This window comes from Taudactylus pleione, unplaced genomic scaffold (assembly GCF_031769625.1).
Source record: "Taudactylus pleione unplaced genomic scaffold, aTauple2 ptg000066l, whole genome shotgun sequence".
NCBI classification, from domain to species: Eukaryota; Metazoa; Chordata; class Amphibia; order Anura; family Myobatrachidae; genus Taudactylus; species Taudactylus pleione.
In genome coordinates, this window is record NW_028284468.1 from 6,150,637 (window position 1) to 6,173,347 (window position 22,711).

The window sequence follows — 22,711 nt, forward strand, 5'->3', positions numbered from 1 at the left end:
CCATTCTCTAAATCCATCTGTGGTGAGAGCCAGTTATAAAATATATACGGACAGGATAACTTTTATTGGTGGAGTATGGTGAGCAATATCTTTGTACCACTCTGTTCTTAATATTAAGACATTTTACCAAGACTTTATGCAAACTGCTTAACTTGTCTATGGATATAAGGAGCTAAACCCAGGTGGATACCGAGAGAGTGACAGTAGCTTGCTGTGAACAAATTGTATCATAGTATTGGCACCTGAGAAGTTACATTTTATCGTTATGTTATATTGCTAAATATTGAAATACATTTTCATATGTATTCTTGTGGAGGAATTAAATTTTAAATAAATGTTTTATATGGAGAAAGCCTTTTGAAGTTTATATGTTCAATCAAACATATACAGATATATGCATTATTTATTTTGCACTAGCGCGCCTCAATTTGTGTTTTGGGAAGTTTTTAGTTTAAGTCAGCAGGGTAACTGACTTTTTGAGCTAGCAGCTGTGTATAGATTATACCACTAAAAGTGGGACTCATATTACAAAAGCCTACTGTATATAGTGCCGGGATAAAGCTCTCAGTGGCAACACAGAGAATTTATTCTTTATTCTTTGCTGGATTTCAATATGTATTTTATGTGGCTGTGGTTTTTTTCTGTGTATTTTATGTGAGCGTGTCTATTTCAATGTTTTCTATATTGCTCTGGCTTGTTCTTTTACTTCAACAGTGAAAAAAGTATATATATTGGGAAGTTTCTATAAATTGTGTAGTTGCAATGTGCTGGGTTCGCCCCCAGTGTGACTAAAAACTGGGGTGTAACACAAGGTCATGCTTCTGCGAATGTCATGCCAAAGCGTGTGCACAAAATGGGGGTCGTGGCCTTGTGACAGCTAGCCACACCACATTTTTGTGTGTGCGCATGCTATTGGCTCTTTAACTTGACTACAGATATTTTTTGCTTCTTTGCCTCTGACTGGTTGGCCACCCCTGCTCTAGAAGGTGCTAGATAAATGTTAAGTAGAATTTGATTGGTTGCTATGGGCAACACCTGCATTCTAGTAACTATATCCCCTGATCCGTCAGGAAGTTGGTCTATGTATCATTCTTCAAAATGGTCCAATATTTCTTAATGGTTTCCCTAATCTATCTGTTGCAATTGTTGTCGTTGTTGTTTTTTTGTTTGCTCTAGTTCTAGGAGTATATAGGGCCCTGTATAGTGAGAGCTTAATACCAAAACTTACCAGCATTGGGACTTGAGTGCTGCTCTACGGGTGGCCTACCAGTATTGAAGTCATCCACACCCTCAACTAACTCGGGATCAAGGGTTGCAAATGGTGACACTGCATTAGCCTTTGCATTGATGGCTTGCCATACAATAAGCTAGCCCAGTGGTTCTCAAACTAGATCCTCAGGACCTCACAAAGGTTAAATTTTTCCAGGTCAACCAGCAGGTCAACCAGCAGGTGCACAGGTGTAGTCATTACTCACTAAGACAGTTTAAAAGATCCACAGGTGGAGCTAATGATTTAATTTGTGATTACGAGGAGACCTTGAAAACATGCACTGTTTGGGGTCATGAGGACCGAGTTTGAGAACCTGTGAGCTAGCCTGTTGCAGTAAGATGCCTGCTGGCCCTTAGTACCACTGTACATAATGTCTGAATTAAGTGAAACACAGCTTAATTAGTAAGGCTGGAAGACAGAAATATATTTATATGAAGCAAAGATGAAAAGAAATATCGGCCGTATTAAAATATCGAATACACAGCCACATTAGAAACAGTGCTGCAAGAACTGTAAGATATTTTTGTATTATATTAAGAAAACTAAATTTTTCAATAATTGACCTATGCTGTAATTTGAATAAACTTTGCTTCTTCTCATCAGGGCTGCCATTAGAAATTGTGGGGCCCGGGACTTACAAAATAGGCAGGGCCCCTCCTCACCTTTCCCCGCTATCGCTAAGTCTCATGAGTCAAGACTTATCTTATCATCTTGAAGAATGCTCCTTCCTTCTGGTTTTTCCTCCAGGTCTGGCTGGCGCTGTTCCTCACATGCCGCAGCTCCTCTGACCTCCAGCAGCTTGGCATGATGTCATAACGTCTTGTGCGCAGTCTCCAAAGGAAAAAAAACTGAATGAACAAGGGCAGAGGCAAATGAAAGACTTTCTGGGGGGGAGGAGGCTCTTGTGTGTATATATATAAATATATATATATATATATATATATATACACACACACACATATATATATATATATATATATATATATAGTGTTTATTGAACATACATATACCAAAAAAAGGAGAAAGGGCGCTCACTTAAACAGTATTAATATATATATTGTGAAACAGTCAATAATAACAGCAAACTGCATATTTAAGATATAGTGTAAACAATATTAACAGCAATCATGGTGCTCCGATAATCAGTCCTAGTTACAAAGATAGATAATGGATTTTCTCTCCTTTTCCAGGATGTTTTGGAGTATGGAATCCTGTTGATCTTTGAATGTTACAGGGTGATGGCAACACTGTTTTCAGGATATGCAATCCCTCCTTCAGATATGGCTGAAAGATACCCTCACACCAGAAATACACCCAAACAAAAAAAAATGGCCAATAGGCCACTATCAGTAATAGATAAAACACTTCCACATCAGTACTTAAAATTAAAATAATATTTATTTTATAAAAAATGATGAATTCCACATGGAGTAGCTTACATCAATTGTAAAATCATGGAAACAGATGAAACCCAACGCGTTTCAATCCTAAAATGGGACTTCATTAGGGGTATATCATCATGTGACTGAAACTACAGGAAAACCACAGCACAGTACTTGGCTAATGGGGGACGTGATGAATAAGCACACTTAACTTTTAGATCCACTGATCAGGTGTGTCTAAACCCATTGTAGCATAACACTCCTTTGGGACATGGTAATCCCAGTACAGAGATACATTAATATAAGGAAGTGTGACAAGTACCGTATATACTCGAGTATAAGCCGAGTTTTTCAGCACATTTTTTGTGCTGAAAAAGTACCCCCTCGGCTTATACTCGAGTCAAGTGTAGCGCTGACGGGACGGAGTTCGGTCAGCGCTACACACTGCCAAACACACAGCCACCGGAGCCTGCAGCTGCGTGTTTGGTGTAATCAGCAGCCGCTGAGAGTCTGTCAGACCCTCAGCGGCTGCTGCTGCTCCCACCGCAGGAGCCATCTTCCTGCTCCCGCAGTGGGTAATGGGAGAGACGTCGTCATGACGACGTCTCTCCCATACAAAGCAGCCGGAGGAGCGGACAGTGGCGGGACCAGGAGCGGGAGTTTCAGGTAAGTGATTTTTTTTTGTAAATTCTTACTACTTTTCTCTCTACTGGGGGGGCGATTACTACAGGGGGCAATTACTACAGGGGGCACTACCAGGGGGCAATTACTACAGGGGGAACTACAAGGGGGAGATTACTACAGGGGGCAATTACTACAGGGGGAACTACAAGGGGGGGGATTACTACAGGGGGCACTACCAGGGGGCAATTACTACAGGGGGAACTACAAGGGGGGGATTACTACAGGGGGCACTACCAGGGGGCGATTACTACAGGGGGCACTACCAGGGGGGGATTACTACAGGGGACACTGAAAGGGAGGATTACCACTGGGAGCACTACCAGGAGGGATTACTACTGGGGGCACAACCAGGGGGAATTACTACTGGGGCACTACCTGCTGCTGCCATTTCCCACACTAGGCTTATACTCGAGTCAATAAATTTTCCCAGTTTTTTGGGGTAAAAGTAGGTACCTCGGCTTATATTCGGGTCGACTTATACTCAAGTATATACGGTAGGTTAGAATGAGAAGTGCACATGTGCCAAACATCTGTTTCTCATTTAGGAGCCTATATATCATTAAATATTTGCTAAATATTCCCCAAAAACACCAGTTTTTGAGGCATACCTGCAATTATTAAGTATCCCTTTAATGTACCATGGAGCTTTCCTGGTATTCTGACATACTGCATTGCGATTCTAGATGCTAATATCGCGTCTCGCATTGGGCCTATTAAAGTTGGCCATAGTCAAGCATGAAATACAGTTGTCACAGCAGCTTTAATCTTTAATCCGGAATTATCCGGGGATGCGTTTGAATGAAAACATATGCATAAATATTAGAGATGAGCGGGTTCGGATTTCAGAGATCCAAACCCAGTCAAACTTAGGAGATACGAGGCAGATCCGAGTCGGTTCGGGTTTTCCCGCCTGACTCAGATCTCAAAACGAGGCAAAACGTCATTATCCCGCTTCTCGCAGGTTTTGGATTGTATAAAAGGTTCCACGATCGCTGCCATTTTCATTCTGGCTGTGGAGAGTGAAGAGAAAGGAGGGGGCTGTGCTGTGCTGTTGCTGACTGTGTTTAAGGGGCTGGCTACTGCTGTCACTTGTCAGGGGCTGGCTGCTGCATAGGGGCTGGCTGGCTGTTGTCACAGTTGTCATAGGGGCTGTCTGGCTGGCTGTTGTCCACTCCATACTAGGGATGGCTGCTGTGCTGGGCCTGTGTTACTCTATCTACTATACTAGGAGATGTGCTGCAGACAGAAGAGGGGGGCTTCAGTGGCTCCTGCTGTGTTGTCCAGGGGGTGCTCTGTCCATCAACCAAAAAACCTGCCCTTTTCGGGGATAATGTTTTGGGACACATGAGGTCCCGAAAAAATATCCCCAGCTTCGGGCCAGACTTCGGGGCTAATTGGATACATCAACGCCGGAACAATTAACGCCGGAACAATGTTCGGGTGCTAATTGGATAGTGCCCTAAGAGTTGCAAGAGTTACAAGTGGCAACCTACACAAAACAAATAAGACAAGTACCTCACTGTAAAAAGTAGCATAAACACGTGCTGACCCTGCTAAAATTCAAGTTATAGTGCAATTTACATATACAAATAAACCGTATTTCGAAGAGAAAAAAAAAGTCAAGTGGGTAATTTACAAACTAATTAAAAAGATCTAACAGTACACCTAGTATTGTATCCTACTAGAATCACCTGATGAAAAACCATACAAAATTATGTACACGGATTAAAGAAAAGTATGTGATCAAGAACATGATAATATTAACTGATAACAAACAGAAACTGTATTGCGAAACAAGAGTGTCACACAAACATACAATGAACATACAATAATGCAGCACTTACGTCACTGAACATAAACACTTCTGTCCAACATGTGGCTACATCACTAAATCACTATGAAATTCAATCATTGATGGGGAGTCTTTCAATTTCCTTGCAGCTGTAACCAAGTCTACTGACGGGAAAAGACTTGAAAGTCTGCACCACAAAACCACTGCACAGGTTTGTATGAAAGCAGATAGAGGTTAACCCGCAAATCCCTTCCCTTTCCTCGTTATTTTTAAAACCGTGTGGAATACAGACATCTTGACAGTCACATTTCAAAGCAGCCTTTACTGAGTATAAAGTATAAGATTGCGTTTTTGCTAAATAAATCAAAAAGTCTATGTCTAGACAAACTGCCACCAATGCAAATTGAATTATAGAAAATTAAATGAAAGTCATGAAATGTTACGGCAAGCATACGGTGGAGAAACAAGTAGCCGTGCTGCAGTATTTCAGTGGTGGAAGCACTTCAAATAGGGTAATATGTGAGTGACTGACGAAGCGCGTTCTGCGAGACCATCCACCGCCGTTACAGATGTCAACATTGCCAAAGCTGCGGAGATGTTGCAAAATTACAGAAAGTTAAATTTGCACAAACTTTCGTCTTCACTTGGCATCTCATTCCAATGGGTTCAGCATATTGTGAGAAAGGAACTGAAAATCCATTGCGTGTGTGCCAGGTGAAATTTCACAGAAGAGCAGATGCGATGGCTAGTTGAATCGTGCAAGAACAACGTTGGAATGTCGGAGAGGATTCCAGATATCCTGAAATCGATTGTGATGTGTGACGAATCGTGGAACCGTCATTATGATCCAGAATCCAAACAACAGTCCAGTTCATGGATATGCAAATTCGCCTACGTCCAAAAAATTCTGTGTGATTCCTTCGGCATGTAAAGTCATGCTCTGCTGTTCTTTGATGTGCACGGTATGATCCTACAGTACTGTTTTGCAGAGGTGTCGGAAGGATTTTATGTTGGCACAGATGTCCATGAAAGATGACGTTTTGCTTTGTTTTGAAATCCGAACCTGGCGGGAAGACCTGAGCCAAAACCAAGCCGCACATCTCTAATTTGCATATAGTAGCCACTGGTTCTGTTTCTGTGTAAAAAACAAAACAAAAATGAAGCTTCAAGCTGATTTGACAGAGATTGTGCCTAGAGACAGATAAGAAGTCCATCAGTAAAGTTTACACAGTTAAACAGTAGGAAAATATATGGAAGCACGAGGTCTGTTTCACATGCCGTGACTCTGACTTGGATCAATAATAAACTGACTGTTTAGCAGCAATGTATACCTTGGTTACCTTTATTACCAGTCTACATTTTAATATTTAGCAAAGAATGGATTGTAAGTGGAAAGATCTACCAGTTAGGTCTGGACCCTGCAGGATGATAGCGACTAGGAAGAGGTCAATTATATATATTAGAGATGAGCGGGTTCCCTGGAACTGAACCCACCCGAACTTAGCAGATCCGAGTCAGCTTGGGTTTTCCCGCCTGACTCGGATCTCAAAACGAGGCAAAACGTCATCATCCCGCTGTCGGATTCTCGCGTGTTTTGGATTGTATAAAGGTCCTGCGATCTCCGTAATTTTTCATTCCGGCTGTGGAGAGTGAAGAGGGAGGGAGCTGGGAGCTGTGCTGTGCTGCTGTTGCATAATTGTGACTTGTGAGGTTGTGCTGGGAGCTGTGCTGCGCTGCTGTTGTGCATAATAATTGTGGGGCTGACTGTTGTCCATACATCCTTCCTATTTTAGTGCTGGTATGTCATACATCCTTCCTATTTTAGCGCTGGTATGTCATACATCCTTCCTATTTTAGCGCTGGTATGTCATACATCCTTCCTATTTTAGCGCTGGTATGTCATACATCCTTCCTATTTTAGCGCTGGTATCCATACTATGTAGTCATTCTCGTAATGTTGTGTACATGTTAGAATGTGATTGTGGTCATTCTCGTAATGTTGTGTACATGTTAGAATGTGATTGTGGTCATTCTCGCAATGTTGTGTACATGTTAGAATGTGATTGTGGTCATTCTCGCAATGTTGTGTACATGTTAGAATGTGATTGTGGTCATTCTCGCAATGTTGTGTACATGTTAGAATGTGATTGTGGACTTTATTATATAAGGAAGACTTCCAGACCCCTGAAAATTAGATCAGCGGAGCACATCTACAACATTAGAAAAGGGCTGGTGTCACATCCCTTATCAGAACATTTTATAATTAAACATGCTAAATGTGAAGGTCATATCAAATGGTTTCTGGGAATACAACAAGTAAAAGCTAATTGGAGAAACAAAAGTATAGAAAAAATATTAGCCCAAAAAGAAATGAAGTGGATATTTGAATTAAACTCATTGAAACCTATGGAGCACAATGTTGATTTTGAACTGAAATGGTTTTTAGAAATTAATTTATCGGGTTTTAATTCTTAATTTTATCTATTTACATGCTTGATAAACGTGAGGATTCTTGTCATGGAAAACCTCTCCTCTGGTACAGGGTAAGACTCTGTGGGAATTCAAAGTACGACAGTAGTTTGAAAGGTTGGAGGAGAGGAGAGTACTGCTCTGAATATAAGATTGTGAAATATCATTCTATAAAGAATCCCACAATATGATCTAAAGGTTTGCCCAAAACAAAGATGGCGATCGTCTAGAATATCAGTTGCCATGGGAGCGAATGAGGAAGCAAATGGAGATATATGACCTCTGGACTTACTGTGTAATCAGGAATACTTTTCATCAGAAACCATTAAGATGGCGACGGTAACCGGATAAGACGTTGTGAACAACACGCATCACTTAAGGTCACTATCCCGCGTGGACCGCATGTGGAACGCGGAAGTCAGCAGGAAGCGGTACAGAAACGGATTACCATCAGGGGTATTTAAACCCCCATCGTTAAGAGGTATGTCACCCATTCTTGAAAAAGGTCTTGTGAACCAAAACGCGTTGCATGGAGGACATACCAGTGCAACTCCCCCCTGGACCTGTGGTTGAAAAACGTTTTCTGCAGTGGTGCCGAGTTCTTCAGCCTGGGAACGTTTGCTTCTTTCCAGCTAGCCCACCGCACCACCACCAAGGGGTGAGAGAATATATTATCCAGTGACGGGTATTGAATGCACTTTGTCACTTTCTTGCACTGAGATTCCAGTTGGGAAATACATTGCACCATGTCACTTTAATATATTATATTATATTTTATAAGGACTATTGTTTTATCCCGTTTATTATTGCATATGAAAAAGGACATTTGTCTTTTTTTACTTTATGTGATCCCTATAGGTCATTGTACCATTTGTTATTTGCACAAATAGTGTGTCTTTTATGATGTTCTGTTATAATAACATTTTTCAGTGTTTTTCAATATACTTATATGTCATACATCCTTCCTATTTTAGCGCTGGTATCCACACCCATACTATGTGTTTGTGTTGTCCATAGGGGCTGGCTGGCTGGCTGGTGTCCAATCCATACCATAAAGGGGCTGGCTGTTGTCCTGTCCATAGGGGCTGGCTGGCCATAGTCCATAGGGGCTGTTTGGCTGTTTTGAGGTTGTCCTGTCCATAGGGGCTGGCTGTTGTCCATATTAATCCATATAGGGGCTGGCTGGCTGTTCTGCTGTGTTGTCTAGTGGGTGCTCTGTCCATCAGGGGTGCTCTTCACCCCCAGTGTGAAAAAAAAAAAGATTTATCTTCTTCTGTGAATGAGCTGCGCAGGGGTGCTGCCTGTGTTCATCAAGGGGCTGCTGCCTCGTTCAGGGGTGCTCTCCCCCCCAATCCCCCCCATCCAGTGCAAAATAAAATTCAGTGGGTTTTTTCTGTGTGTACATTAGCCACACTTATCAGCAAAGTAGCTGCGCAGGAGGCAGTGCTGCCTGTGTCATTTATCAAGGGGCTGCTGCCTCGTTCAGGGGTGATCTCCACCCCAGTGCAAAAAAATGAAAATAAATTAAAAATGTTTTTTTTTCTGTGTGTGCATTAGACACACTTATCAGCAAAGCAGCTGCGCAGGAGACAGCGCTGCCTGTGTCGTTTATCAAGAGGCTGCTGCCTCGTTTGGGTGTTCTCCCTCCCAAGTGCCCCCCCCAAAATTTATCCAATCAATGTGTTTTTTTGTGTGTGTGTGCACATTAGCCACACTTATCACTAGCAACGTAGCTGCGCAGGGGTGCTGCCTGTGTCGTTTATCAAGAGGCTGCTGCCTCGTTTGGGTGCTCTCCCTCCCAAGTGCCCAACTCCAAAAAAATTAATCCAATCAATCAATCAATGTATTTTTTTTCTGTGTCTGTGCGCGCATTAGCCATGGCATCACAAACGCCTCTGCTGAGATTTGCTTAAACATTTTCAAAGGTGAAAATATAGGATATGGTTGAAAAAATGGAATAAAGCAGCTAAAACTGCGTTCTCTGATTATAGTATCCCTACTCCCAGTCCCTACCCATGGCCCCTCTACCTGAATTTCAGCGAGGCAGAGGAGCAACTACATGCAACCGTATTCCAGAGTGCAGCTGCGCCTCCTGTAGCCCAGGTCAAAAGATGTGTAGGGGTGTGGTGTTATGGACTAAAATGGAGCTCAGATCCAGTAAAGTGGACAATGAATCCCCAATCTAACAGGGAGCTATAATTTATACACAACACAGGATGGGATGACGATATAGGCTTGGGTGATGGTATAATCTGGGGTGATGTATACATCATCCTTTTCACACAATTTTAATTTGTCCCTGTTGGAGTCCACCATTACAGGTGCCTCTGTAATTTTTGCACGTAATTGACGGTAAAGGTCTCTCTCATAGAATTTGTAGTTCATTTTGATGGACATCATCTTTTCCACATTTTGGGGAAGTAGTCTCAGGTCGATCACTGACAAGGTTACCGGCTGTGCTGAAAACTCTTTCTGAGTACACACTGGAAGGTGGGCAGTTCAAGTAAAGCAAAGGCAGTTTTATGTAACGGCCTCCAAATTGCCTCTTTTTCCTGTCAGTAGTTATTTACATCTCTTCAGATCTGTGTCCGTTGGGAAGAAAAAACAATGTCTTCATCCCTTCTGGGATGAAAATCCACTCCCATCAGCAGGCATGGCACTCAAGAATTCTCAAGAAAGACACAACGTAAGATTTAAACCTTGAATCTTAAATGATGCATTTGCTGCTCTGTTCCGCTTGTCCACAATATCTGCTCCGGTTAAGTGGACAGTGGGTACAACGGCAGTTTGAACTGAAGGCCACTAACTAACTATGTTTTTTTTTACTGTCCCTGTACAGGTTGGGAAATGCTTTTTTGGAAGGTTTGCAAAGGATTATTTAACAGTCAAATGTTTTTGGAAAGCACTCTCCCTGGTCCCCTTCTGGGATGAAAATCCACTCCTAGCCGGAGAAGCAGGCGCAGAATTCTCAAGAAAGACTCAACGTAAGACCTTTAGGGATAAATTTAAATTACTAAAGTGAGAGTTTTTAGATGTAAGTTTTAGAAGTGATGTTGCTTACCCATAGCAAATAATCAGATTCTAGCTATTATCTTGTAGAAAGTGCTAAGTAAGTGATGTTAAGTAGAATCTGATTTTTTTGCTATGGGCAACATCACTTCTAAAACGCACTTGTAAAAACTCTCACTTTAGTAAATTACATGTACCCCTTAATATCTTTGTGCTGGTTAAGTGGCAGTTTGGAGGCCACTAACTAACTATGTTTTTTTTTAATGTCCCTGTACAGGTTGGGAAATGCTTTTTCATGTGGAAAGCACTACTAGAAGTCTTCCTGGTCCCCTTCTCGGATGAGAAAATCCACTCCCAGCAGCAGCAACAGGCATGGTGCTCAAGGATTCTTCTGGGCTAATGACTGATGTGAATGAGTAAACAATTTTTTTGTAAATGCCTCCTCCCCTCCCCTTCTCCCTCATAAATTTACTTTGGAATAAACAAATTAAATTAAATTTACTATCAAATCCTTCCTGTCCCTGCCTTCAACTACATACATACTCCAAATCCCTCAGGCCTCTTTTGAATAATAAAAACATTTGTTTCCTGATGTGCCATGTTGGAAGTTGAGCTGCCACGTGTTTGTGCCACCCACTGCTGCCACTTAGCTTAGTCAGCCAGCTAACTCGGTGCAAATTTTTTGCCTAAACTGGATGAAAACAATATTGTGAGCTGTGAGGTGGTCAAAATTGACTGGAAATGAGAGGAAATAAATGTTATTTAGGTTAATAATTCTGTAGGAACTAAAACAGGCCCATTTTATGTGATTTTAGCTGTTTTTATGTTTTTTTAAGAAAAAATCCAAAACCAAGACCAAAAAAAACAAAACACGGAGGTGAGGTTTTGGCAAAACCAATCCAGATCCAAAACCAGGGAGATCCGGATCCAAAACCAAAACACTGGGGACGGCGCACATCTCTAAAAAATATGCTTTTCCAAGCTTATGTGTCCAACACTAAACAAGTCCCGCTGTTAATAAATTTAAACTAAGATATATATATATATCATACTCGGTCCTTCGGACCCCAAACAGTGCATGTTTTCCAGGTCTCCTCACACAATCCACCTGTGGATCGTTTAAAATGTGTCAGTGAATACACCTGTGCACTTACTGGGTGACCGGAAAAACGTGACCTGTGTGGGGTCCTGAGGACCGAGTTTGAGAACCACTGTGTTAGACTTTGAAGAGACATTTACAAACATTTCAAGGATACCTAAGACCCAACACCAGGTACAGTTTGTATATGCCAGGAAAGTTCCAAAAACCAGGATGCTAGCAAGCACTTATGAATGCACCAGGTGGACAATTAGGTGCATTTGAAAGGCTCTGAACATTTGCACTTTTGTTAAAGACTTTTAAAGATATTTCTCTGTATTTCCTCATGATATACTATAGCTTGGCCCGTTTTTTCTGTATACGAGTATGTGCATTGTTTCATGTGTTTCCTTGTTCCTTTGGTTTAGTTCTATGATGGACAAAGCAGCTATCCAATCTGCGCTCCCAACACATAACTGTCAGCAGAGGGCGGATGTAAAATCTCCTCACAGCAAGTGTGACGACACATACATGAGAAAACAGCAGCCAGTGTTTTATAGATGTATGGGCATGGCATGACATGCCCTCCCTCTAGTGGTCAATGAAGATAAAGCACTACAGGAAAAATTGCAATATTCTTAGGTTGTTTATCCTGAGGGTTTTCTTTCATTAATTAGAAACGGCAAAATTTTTTGACATTAAACTTCGACTGTCCGTAGCATTCACCCAACACTTTTTTTCAATGACATATAAAGTAAGACTTCTATTGACCTGTTTCTACAATACCTCTAAATACAGAGAGCGACCGTGGAGAAGATCACGCTCTAAGGCAGATTTTCTCTAATTCAAATTTATGCTCTCATTCTACAGTGCTGCCCTTTCCCTCTCTAAACAGCCATATTTCAAGAACCTCATCTTCTCCCAGTCCTCAAATCCCCAGCATCTCTTCACCACCTTCAACTCCCTCCTCTTTCCACCCCCTCCCCGTCTCCTCCCCTCGCTATCTGCCCTTGATTTTGCTACCTACTTTACACCTAAAATTGATTCCATACGTCAGGACATCATATCCCACCAGTACCCCGGCTGTCCACCTCCTCCTTTCCAGAATCACCCCTCCCCATCCATTATGCTGACTCTGACGTCCTTCTCCCCTGTATCTGTGGAGGAAGTCATGACCCTCATTTGGTCCTCCCCCTTGACCCTATCCCCTCCCATCTCCTTCGCTACCTCTCTCCTTCTGCCTGCTCCCATCTTGCCCACCTCCTTAATATCACCTACTATTCCCTGGTGTGGGGGACTGCCCGCAAATTCGGTTGTCTCCCACAACTTCCAGGAGAGTAGGAAAGTATGATCTCTGGATTTAGTCTGTTGCATGTTATTGCAGAAGGTGAATGCTGAAACTGGTATTTGCATATTTTCGCTATTCGTGAGAAATCGCAGCCGCGTATGAATTGTGTCCACCCCTGAATCAGACCCAGAGTCAGAAAATCAGTAATGTGAGTATATAAGTCATGAACACAGATCATTTGTTTCACTGCAGAAACTATTAGAGAAACAGTGGACAGGTAGATGGAATTTGAGGTTTAATGTAGATAAATGCAAAGAATTACAGCTAGGTAAATATAAATATACATTAGAGGCCTCATTTAGAGTTGAACACATTTGTGCTTTTAAAGTGCACAAGAAAAGATGGACATGAAAAACAAGTACTGAAGAATATATTATCAGACAGACGTGTCTCAAAATGTGTAATGTGAAATGGGATATGGGAATATCCTTTCCTGCTGCAGTCCAAATAGAAATTAAGTTTTGCAAATAACTCACCTTCACGTAATGTTGATGCAACGCTAATGCATTAAGAACAAGCAGCTAAAAGTTAATCGGCAAACAGTTAACTAGTTAGCGCCATACATGCTTTCTTTAAAAATCCCTCTCCGGGAGGAACTACCTGAAAAAGCGGGAGTTTTCTGCACCTTCTAGGAGAGTAGGCAAGTATGGTTAGTGCTGGTGAAACAATGGTGAAACAATGAACTAGCTAGTGCATTTAAAGATGTCGTTAGCTACCGGGCCAAGCTCTGGAATTCCAAAGCTTGTTAAATCTCACAATATAGCAGTCCCCATATAAACCTATTGCAAACGGAAATATCTGCTGCTGTACCCGGCTACATACTTCCCCGTGAAGCTTACATTCTGTGGGTTTTCCCTGAAAAGATCCCCTTAGTGAGTGTACACTTATGTCAGAATATGTCCAGCAATAATGTGATAATAAATATTCTGGTAATATTCTATAATAATAATAATGTAATAATAATAATAATGACCTCCCTCACTCCCACAAATCTCCACTCCAATCAGTCCTCAATGCTACTGCCCAGCTCATCTTCCTCTTCATACGTACTACATCTGCTTCCCTCTCCTGCAAACCCTACATTGGCTCCTCCTCTTGGGAACCCAATTCAAGCTTCTAACACTCACTTACAAAGCCCTCAACCAATCCTCTCCCATTTACATTTCTGTCATTATAGCCCTTGACACGCCCGCCCACTTTGCTCCACAAATGCAGGACGCCTCTCTTGCCAACTGATTACTTCCTCCCATTCCAGTCTCCAAGATGCTCCCATGCTGTTCCCTACCTTCGGAATTGTCTCCCTCTCCTTATCAGATTCTCCACCTCTCAAACTTCAAACAGGCTCTCTGGCCTCATCAATAGCTCTAAAATCCCTTACACCTCGCCAAACCAGCCTGGGAACAATAAACGACTAAACTATTTAACAAGTTGGCCATGCTGACAACACCCTAGCCATATCATCAATAAAGGAGCAAAGTAAATCCAAAGCCATCCTTTTCCCAAGATTGTTGCTACCCAAATGGATAACCAACATCTCAGGGCCACCAAAACGCACCACAAACTCCTACAATCTTGCTTTAAAAGAATGCCAAAGCATACCCCTAAAGCCAAGACTCTAACACCATATGAACCCGGAAACATGGGAGCCACATCAGAAGCCAGGAACGGTGCACACCAAAAAAACATAAGAATGGCCATGTTTAGCTCAGTAGAGTGTCAGAGGATTCACATGCAGCTTTCAGGTTCAATAAATGAAAAGTGCTTTACTGGCATCATAAATGAAGGGGAAAATAACAAACAACCTAGCCCTCACTCAGGGCAACTATATCACTTCTTGGTCCCTCACTGATACCTTTTTTACACTGACTTAAAAAAATCTCGGGTTGATGCACATAAACGCGCATCAACCCGGCATTTTTGTCAGTGTAAATGGATCCACCTGGGTCCAGGGACCAGGGGATCCAACTCAGGTAGTTTGCAGGGTTGACCACGGGTCGCTCCTGTGTCACCCTGCAGTGTAAATGGCGCGATCCGGGTCACTATGACCTGGATCGTGCCACATGCCGTCCAATTGGCCGACTTCAGTGGAGCTTGGAGATTTCATCATCTCCAAGCATAGAGCAGCGTACCCCACCTGCCCTCCCTGCTTCTGGACTGCTGCGGAGTGAGGTAAGTGGGTCGGGGAGGGGGAGGGAGGGGAAGAAGTGCTGCTCACCTGCGCCGGAAGAGCCGAGTCAGTGGAGATCCGGCTCCAGTTTGAACGGTGGACGGCGCTGCGGTGTAGAAAGGGTCTGTACCGGGTCTGATCCAGGGTGAAAATGTGCTCCAAATCCCGGGTCATACCCGGGACTTTGGTGTAAAAGAGGTATGAATAAGGGCAGCTAATATAACACAAAAGTCTGAGGCCTGCCTCCTGCAGGCCTGTATTCTGAGTCTGGCCTGGCTTGGCTGCCCCCATTGCACATAAATACAGTCCTAGGGCAAAATTTACTAAGCGGAGGTTTGGTGGCGGTTTCTATTCTATTCTAAGCCCCGGGGGTTTGGTGGCGGTTTCTATTTTATTCTAAACAGCGGGGGTTTGATTTTGCAGCAGTTTCTAAATGACAGCCCTGTTCTATTCTATTCTAAATGTGTTTTGACTGTGGTTTGGCGGCGGTTTTGCTTTCTGCAGATTTACTAAGGCCAAAACCGCTGCCAAACTGGCAATGTTGATATCTTTAAACACGATGGATGGTCTCCCAGAACGCGCTTCGTTAGTCACTCACGTATTACCCCTTTTTGAAGTGCTTCCACCACCGAAACACTGCAGCACGGCTAATTGTTTCTCCACCGTATGTTTGCCGTGACATTTCATGAGTTTCATTTCTGCTTTTTCAAAGTTTAACACAAAATTCAATCACACATCTCTAACGTAATCTCAGACACGTCTTCCTCATCCGCTATTACGAAACATATGAAGATCTTCCACTCGCAGGCTCAGACACATTGATGTATGAGCTTCACAATAACCAGCATAGCGTTGCCAAGTCTACCTATGGGACAGAAAATCAGTGGCAGTCTCATTACTTTTCAATCAGCCCTCGTATATACTATGTAGACAAAAGTGATTGGACACCTCCGCACAAGCAAAATGCATATCATGCATACCATTGCACACGAGTTCCAAATGGCCACTAATGTGGCGGTTTCGACAAGAACACTTAGTGGGGAGGCCCATCCACTTACAGATCTACGAAAATAAAATATGTCATGTTTCCAGGGCAACACTGGACTGGTATACAGAAAATTTGGTAACCTGGTTGGGCTGGCCAGCTCACAGACCAGATTTTAATCATGTCGACATTTCAAGGTCATACAGGACCATTTCCTTACACAAGTCCTGAGGTAAAGGTCCTGCGTGACCTTGAAATGTTGACACAATTGTGTGACATGTCATCATTTTAATACAAGCGATTTCAACACCATGAAGGAGTGCTGCCTGTTCTTTCTCTATGTTTTGTTTTAGGTCCTTAGGAGATAACAATACATATATATATTGTGGTGAGAGGGGGTTGCCTCTCACTTGAATTGCCCACATTCTGGGATCAGCTCCCTCCAAGTGAGATGAAGGCAAAGTCTGTGCAGTTTGTAGCAGCAATGGAGATTTTTAACTCCGGGTTTTCACGTTTGCCTAAGCCCAGCTGCAAGTCATTATTCAAGACAGGAAAAGTTAAAACTTTCATTCACCCAGTGCTCTGGGCACTGATGTTGAATAGAGGCCAGCGAGTAGACCAGAGTGTGATTAGTATGAGGAGTGGCTCTAGACTGCACACCCTAATACTGAAAGGTGCTATCAGCTGAGAGTATGAAATACTATACAAAGAAAAGGAAATTGCTGATGTACTATGCGATCATCACTTATCCAATTTAAATATATTTTGTAATTAAATATAATTTCAGAAGTTGTTGGCATATCAGTGGCCAATGATACGGACCTGCCCACCAGCGTCCAGGTCACCTCATCAAGCAGGTCCCTAACACTCTGGGGTTCACATCTGGGGAGCAGGGCACCCTAAAACCAGCCCCGCCAAGGACCCCCCAGGGTATCACACTAAAGAGAGGTGACAGTGAAGTGTTATAAAGTATCAAGTGTGTGAAGGTAGCTAATGAGTGTTAAAATAGTGACAAAGGTAAAGAATATGTGAAATAATGCATGAATGATAAACTAACATAAAAAGTGATATAAAAAGTTACTATGTGTATTAAGTGTTGATGCCCTGAAGAGGCCCAGCCAGAGCAGCTCAAGGGGCCCATGCCCAAACACCCCAAATAAACTGACTCTCCAGGAACGTGCTTGTTGTATGTCCTTATATCTCCAACCCTGTTACAATACACAGTACATTCTGTGTATATATTGTGACACAGTCAGATTAGGGGTTCCTCTCCTGGGTAGAGGACTCCTTCCTTACACACACAGCAGCTGGGAAACAGTACGCCAGACTGGATTCAAGTACAAGCTGGTCGGCGCCAGTCTTTATTGTACAATGTCAGAAATAACATAAAGAAAACAAACATAAATCCTAGCCCTGTCGGGGCACTAACTTCACAAGTGACTTCCCTCACTACAAGAACCTGGCAGGGCCTAATGCCCTCGCCAGCAACAAGGGCACAGCACAGCACTTACAAATCGGTTTTCAAGTGTCTCTGAGCAAACTCCCTGCCTGCTCTCCCAGGTGAGACACTCAGCCCTAAACACACTAGGCTTATATTGGCCACTCTCAGGTGGAAACCCTAACAAACCTGTTACCAGGCTGCGAGAACCGTGGGTGGAGCCCTCCCTCTCCTCTCACCCACAACCCCCAGGTCCCAAACCGGCTTTTCAAAAAGCCGAGACTCAAGCCTGCTACACTGCAGACTTTCTCCTGGGGGTTTAGAACACATAAGACAGGAATCTGGGACAAATGTACCTGCCACAGACCACTTTACCAGTGATCCTATCACATATCCCCCCCCTTTGTTTCGACCTGTGGGGCGGAACAACTGAAGCCCCCAAACAATGAACGCGTGACAATGCGTCTGCATTGGCCAGCTGGCTTCCTGGCCTGTGTTCCACTGAAAATTTAAAAGTTTGTAACGCCAAGAACCATCTCGTAATTCTCGCATTACTGTCCTTATTTTCGGACATCCACTTCAAAGGGGCATGGTCAGTGATCAATTTGAACTTTCTTCCGACCAAGTAGTACCTGAGAGCCTCTAACGCCCACTTTATGGCCAACGCCTCCTTCTCCACTGTGGCATAGTTTCTCTCATGTATATTCAACTTTCTGCTTAGATAGAAAATAGGGTGTTCCTCACCCTCCTTGTTCTGGGACAGGACCGCTCCTATACCTACTTCTGATGCATCGGTTTGTACTATGAATTCCCTGTCAAAATTAGGAGTCATCAGGACTGGTTGGGAACACAACGCTACTTTCAACTCCTGAAAAGCTTTTTCTGCCTCAGGACTCCATTCCACCATGACTTTTTGTTTGCCTTTGGTCAGGTCAGTCAGTGGGACTGCCATGGTGGCAAAGTTGGGTATAAACCTCCTGTAGTACCCCGTAATTCCCAAGAAGGCTCTCACCTGCTTCTTATTCAGAGGCCGTGGCCAGTTTTGTATGGCATCAACCTTATTGAGCTGAGGCTTTATCAGGCCTCTGCCAATGGTGTATCCCAGATATTTTACTTCCTCCATGCCTAGACAACACTTTTTTGGGTTGGCTGTCAAACCTGCCTTATAGATGGAGTCCAACACTGCTTGTACCCTGGGTAAGTGAGACTGCCAATCAGGACTATGAATGACCACGTCATCCAGATAAGCAGCCGCATATCGTCTATGGGGCCTTAGAATCCTGTCCATCATTCTTTGGAAGGTAGCAGGTGCCCCATGTAGCCCGAAGGGCAACATCTTGTACTGAAACAAGCCCTCTGGCGCTGAAAAAGCTGTCTTTTGTTTGGCGCTCTCGGTTAACGGTACTTGCCAATACCCTTTGGTTAGGTCAAGAGTGGTTAAATACCTTGCCGTCCCTAGTCTCTCAATCAGTTCATCCACTCTTGGCATCAGGTAGGCATCGAATTTTGAAACACTGTTCAACTTTCGGAAGTCATTGCAGAAACGCACACTCCCGTCGGGCTTTGGAATCAACACAATGGGACTTGACCATTCACTATGTGATTCTTCAATAACCCCTAACTCTAGCATATTTTTAATTTCTTTCGACAATGACTCTCTTTGTGCTTCTGGTAACCTATAGGGCTTTAGATTAACTTTAACCCCTGGGTCAGTGATTATGTCGTGTTTAATGACCGAGGTTTTCCCAGGTACGTCAGAGAACAGCACCCTATTTCTGATCAGAAACTCCTTGACCTCTTGTTGTTGAATTGCCGACAGAGTTTTTGCCACTGTCACTTTGGGAACTAAGGGCCCTGGATTTACTGGAGGGGCTCGGACGGCCGACAGTACCGTTCTATCTTTCCAGGGCTTTAACAGATTTATATGGTATATCTGTTCCGGCTTTCTTTTCCCCGGCTGGTAAACTTTGTAATTGACCTGTCCCACTCTTTCTAAGATTTCAAAGGGCCCTTGCCATTTAGCCAAAAGTTTATTTTCCACAGTGGGAACCAACACTAACACTCTGTCCCCAGGAGCAGAGCTGCGTAACCGAGCATTGCGGTTGTATACCCTCTGCTGTGCCTGTTGAGCCTGTTCCAGGTGCTCTCTCACTATCGGCACTACCGCAGCAATTCTCTCCTGCATTTGAGAAACATACTCAATCACAGTTTTGTAAGGACTAGACTGCCCCTCCCAGGTCTCTTTGGCAATGTCTAGTAACCCCCTTGGGTGTCTCCCATACAACAAGTCGAAGGGTGAAAACCCGGTGGAGGACTGGGGAACCTCTCTTATGGCCAACAATAAATACGGCAATAAGTAATCCCAATCCCTACCATCCTTGTCGACCACTTTCCTAAGCATGTGTTTTAACGTCTTGTTAAACCTCTCGACCAGCCCATCAGTTTGGGGTTGATAAACCGAAGTTCTTAACTGTTCAATTTTGAACAGGCGGCATAACTCTTTCATGACTTTTGACATAAACGGTGTACCCTGGTCAGTTAGTATCTCCTTAGGTATACCCAGCCTGCTAAAGACATGAACTAGCTCTCTGGCAATGGTCTTGGTTGACGTATTGCGCAATGGGATCGCTTCTGGGTACCTGGTAGCGTAATCCATTATGACCAGAATATACTGGTGTCCCCTGGCAGACTTCATTAAGGGTCCAACCAAATCCATCGCTATTCTTTCAAACGGCACCTCTATAATAGGCAATAGAACTAGTGGATCCTTAAAATGTGGCCTGGGAGCATGATACTGACACTCAGGGCAGGATGCGCAAAAGTCAGACATCTCTTTATGAAGCCCAGGCCAGAAAAACCTCTGCATTATCCGCTCAGTGGTTTTCTCTACGCCTAGATGGCCTGCCGTTATATGACCATGGGCCAGATCCAACACTGTTCTTCTGTAGGCTTTGGGAACTATTAGTTGTTCCACAACATCTTCCCCCTTCTTAGTCACCTGATATAACAAATCCTGACACATTGCCATGTGGGGATAGGACAAAGGACTATCAGGGTCTACGGGTTTACCATCAACTACTTTTACATTCTCCCTGGCTTTTACCAAAGTAGGGTCATTCAACTGCTCCACGGCAAAGACCTCTCTTCTGACCTCTAAATCAGGCAGACGATCAACTGGCCCAACAACACTTCCCACCTCAATGGGAGGCACATCAGTTGGCGGGCCACCGTCACGCTCCGCATTCTCTAGTTTGCCAATCATAGTAGAAAAAGGGAATAACTCTGACTCAGAAGAAACTCCCTCCTCCACTACATCGACAACCTTCTCAAATGGATCGGGGTTGTTCACTTCTGGAACAAAACGGCTTTCCCACAACTTCCAGAAGTGAGCAAAGTCTCTCCCCAATATTGCATCGTACATCAGACCATGCACCAAACCCACAGAAACTATAGCAGAGCCACATGGTGTCTCGATGTTCACCTTGGCAGTAACATAATATCGAGTATCCCCATGTATGCAGGTCACACCAACAGTTTTCCCCTTACGCCTCAAGGGGTTCACCAGCTCAGCTTTTATAAGTGTCACCAAGCTACCAGAGTCTAACAGTGCCTCTACTCGGTTGCCATCTACAGTGAGTACACACATGTGCTTATCAGTCGCAGCCTGCCGGTCAGCCGTACAGGCTGTCTGTGCAAAGAAAGACCCCCTGCGGTAGACATGAGCAGTATCACATTGCATAGGTTCAGTTGTAAGTGAACAATTAGCGGCAATATGGCCGAAGCCACCACATCGGAAACACTGAGTCATATTAATGTCTAGTCGTTTACGGGGCAAGAACCTTCCCGGCCTGGCAGGCCTGTCTCCAGGTTCTACACCCTCAGTCTTAGGTACATTCCACCGCCCAGCACCCTTCTCCCCTGGAACAGTCTTACCAGTGTCTGTGGTAGTTCGCCGGTGCGCCATCGGGGTTCGGTGGGGCATACTCATCAGCTCCTCAGCCGCCACGTACCTCTCCACCAGCTCGACCAACTGGTCCACGGACTTAGGGTCTGCATGGCTCACCCACTTGCGCAGAGTCACAGGTAATGATCACAGGTACCGGTCCATCACGACCCTTTCCACGATCTGTGGTCCCGTCAGCGTCTCGGGCTGTAGCCATTTTGAGGACAGATGGACGAGGTCATGCATCTGTGAACGTGGAGGCTTGTCCATATGGAACTCCCAGCGGTGGACCCGTTGGGCACGAACAAAGGTGGTGACTCCCAAGCGAGTTAGGATCTCCTGTTTTAGTTTTTTATAGTCCTTGGCATCAGCCAGGCATAAGTTGAAATAGGCCTTTTGTGGCTCCCCAGACAAAAAAGGTGCCACCAGACTTGCCCACTGCTCCTTGGGTCAACTCTCCCTTTCGGCCGTTCTTTCAAATGCGGTGAGATAGGCCTCCACATCATCGCCCGAAGTCATCTTTTGGAGGAAGTGACTGGCTCGTACGGAGTGAGTGGTGGTGGGAGGACCCGTATTAACATCTCTGGGCCGGGCGACCAGGTGCTGTACCACCTCTTTTATGGCCTGGCTGTTTTCCGCTAAGGCCTGGCGGGTTTCCTCAATGGCAACCTGTTGTTGCCTCTGGGCTGTCTCCAAGGCCAACAGTTGCACCCTGGTGGATTCCTGCAGAGCCCTGGTAGATTCCTGCTGAGCTGCTGTAGTTTGGAGCAAGGCCTTAATAATGTCCTCCATTTTGTCCTGGGGTGTGGGTTGGAAGCTGAACCTTGCCTCTCTGAGCATTGGCTGACGCCTCCTCTATGGGACTCCAAGGACACAGCGTTATTTCCACACTCACAAATTGGGTGTCTGTCCCTTTCATTTTTAAACGGAAAGTTTTCCTCTCGCTGCAACTTCAGTGTGTGTGGGTGCCCACATTCTCCACCATATTGTGACACAGTCAGATTAGGGGTTCCTCTCCTGGGTAGAGGACTCCTTCCTTACACACACAGCAGCTGGGAAACAGTACGCCAGACTGGATTCAAGTACAAGCTGGTCAGCGTCAGTCTTTATTGTACAATGTCAGAAATAACATAAAGAAAACAAACA